Below are 2,675 nucleotides of genomic sequence, written 5' to 3' on the forward strand. Positions count from 1 at the left end.
TCAGTGAATATATCTCCATCATGTTTCCATTTTCATTCCATTCAAAGCTCCAGGAAAATCTAACTTGCTAACAATCATTTAAAGTGAGAAGAGACAAAAGCAGGAGTAGCAGCAGGAGCAGCAGCATTATGGGTACCAGCTGGGACAGTGTGTGCTTGCAGATATTTCTTAGATATGTGCTACCTGTCACTAGAACTTGTGCTATCAGCTTACACCATGGTACCAAATAATTCACTGAGGTCACTTCACAGAGCTGTTGACTTGATTTTTTTAATCCTCTACTGAGCAAGAGTAGAGTGGCCTACTGGTTCCAAAACTGGTGACTGGTTACAGTTTAAAGCAGAATACGTAGCTGCCATGGCACCCTTTACTAGGTGGGGTGCGTCCTGTGTGTTGAGTTGGTACTGTGGCAGTTGGTCCCAGTGGACAATCCAGGGATGTCTGATCAAAAGGGAAGCACTCAACCTCTGATGAGGGTCTACATGAAGCATCTTTGACACCAAGACCTTTGCTGTGTCTGAAACAGAATTCCAGTAACCACCACTAAGTGACAATTTTCCACTACCTATTTGTGTATTTCCTCTGGGGTATCATCAGGGCCATTTGCAAAAGAGTATAACCAGTGAGCATTGTATAGAGAAGGATACCAAGACTCCATATATCACAAGCAACATCATAGCCTTGTCATTTTAAAACCTCTGGTGCAACAAAATTTGCTGTGTAACAAGGAGTCATTAGAAGACTGTTTTCAGCCCTCAGCTGTTTTACAAAACCAAAATCACAAATTCAAATGGGTTCTGGATTACCAGATTCATCCACATAAAGAATGTTGTTAGGTTTCAATCTCTGTGAACCACCCCTTGTGTGTGAAGATATTCAACAGTTTTGGTTATGGTAAATAGGACAACCCTGGCCTCTCATGCAGAGAAAAATTTCTGTCTAAGGATTTTATCCAGTAATTTACCCCCTTTCATAAGTTCTGTTACTACATATATGTATTTGCCATCATCATATACATCCTTTAGAGTAATAATATTTGAATGCTGTCCATAATGAAGAAGGATTTCAACCTCTTGGGGCTCTCTTGCTTTTACCAATAACCTTCACTGCAAACTCCATGTTTGTGGCTTTATGTACACATCTCTTAAAACAGAGTAGGAGCCAATTCCAATATCTTCTTTTACTTCATATGCATCAATAAACTGAATACTGTTCCTGTGCAGCTGCTGAACAATTGAATGCACACCAACTGTCTGCATAGCTTGGCTTTTGTCATCTGAAGTGATTGCAATGAAACTAAATCCCCGAAACAGCTGTGCATTAGCACTAGATGGAATGCCAGGTGAATGTTTGGGAGTTTTTGCAGTAAATTCAGATCAAAATAGAATGTGTCTTGAGGCCTGCCAGTTGCAGGTTTAAAAGGTGAGTGGATTTCTCTTCTGTACAATTTATTCCAGTCTATTGTTGAGAAAAATGAATGCCTTTTAATTTCTTCGACTCTTTCTGGTCCTGTGCCTAATCTGTTAGCAGGATTTCATTTGAAAAGCATTCATAAGAGGCTCTGGGCTTTAGGACCCCAAAACTGTGGCATTCCAAGTTTGGCCTTAAGAATCATAGTCATTGTTTCTTTTAGATCATTTCCCTGGAAAGGTAGTGTGTACCAGTGAGCATTTCAAACATCAGCACACCAAAAGACCACCAATCTGCACTCTGTGTGTGACTACGACGGTTGACTACTTCTGGAGCCATATATTCCACAGTGCCACAAAAAGAATATGCCTTCCTCTCATGGTCAATAGACTCTTTGCTCAGGTCAAAATCTGTTAATTTGATGTGACCTTCTTCATCAAGAAGTATGTTTTCTGGTTTCAAGTCTCTATCGATTATTCCCAGGCTATGTAGATGATCTAAAGCAAGTGAAAGTTCAGCTAAGTAGAATTTGACATCTTCTTCTGTGAACATCACCTCTTTGGATAAGGGTGTAAACAAATCTCCTCCCCTGAGAAAATCCAAAATAAGGTACAGCTTTCCTTCAGTTTGAAAAGCATAATGCAACTTGACAATAAAAGGATGATCAACTTCTACCAAGATATCACGTTCCATTTTTGTCCAAACATGGTCTTGAACTTTCAGTGTGACCTTCTTCAATACTTTCATGGCATAAAGCTGTCTAGCATCAGAGCCTGAGTTTTTTTTTTTTTAACTCAGAAAACTTCTCCAAATGATCCCTGCCCTAATACTTTTAAAAGTTCAAATTGAGAAGGAGATCCTTTTCATGTCCTTCCTTTACAAGATGTGTGATTGCAATTTCTTTGATGCTGCCTTCTTCAGTTTGTGGATTAATCTCTTCCTCTCCCATAGGTTCATTCATAATTTGCTGTCCATTCAGTGTGACAGGATTAAGAATCAGCTCCTCATTTAGCCTAAGGATATACCAGAGATGTCCATAAAGACTTATGTACAGTGATATTCATCATGCCCATTATACTGTCTTCTCAGATCTTCACTTTGGGAAAAGAAAAAAACCTTATGCCAGAGTATCAAGGAAATTCTCTAAAAAATGGCAAATTGTAGAATCCTATCTGCAAGATCTCTGTGCTATCAGATGGGCTCTCCACAGCCATCTTCTGCCACGAGTCTGCCAGCTGCATCAGCGGCATCTTCCCCCCTCAGCC

The 2,675-nt window shown here is 39.9% G+C and overlaps 1 pseudogene; it reads right to left on the minus strand.

Annotated features, from left to right (window-relative positions):
* Positions 1–245: 245 nt before the first annotated feature.
* LOC103203638 lies at positions 246–2,383 on the minus strand (annotated as a pseudogene).
* Positions 2,384–2,675: the final 292 nt, after the last annotated feature.

This window comes from Orycteropus afer, unplaced genomic scaffold, assembly GCF_000298275.1.
Source record: "Orycteropus afer afer isolate SDZICR_OR568_19922 unplaced genomic scaffold, OryAfe1.0 scaffold00219, whole genome shotgun sequence".
NCBI classification, from domain to species: domain Eukaryota; kingdom Metazoa; phylum Chordata; class Mammalia; order Tubulidentata; family Orycteropodidae; genus Orycteropus; species Orycteropus afer.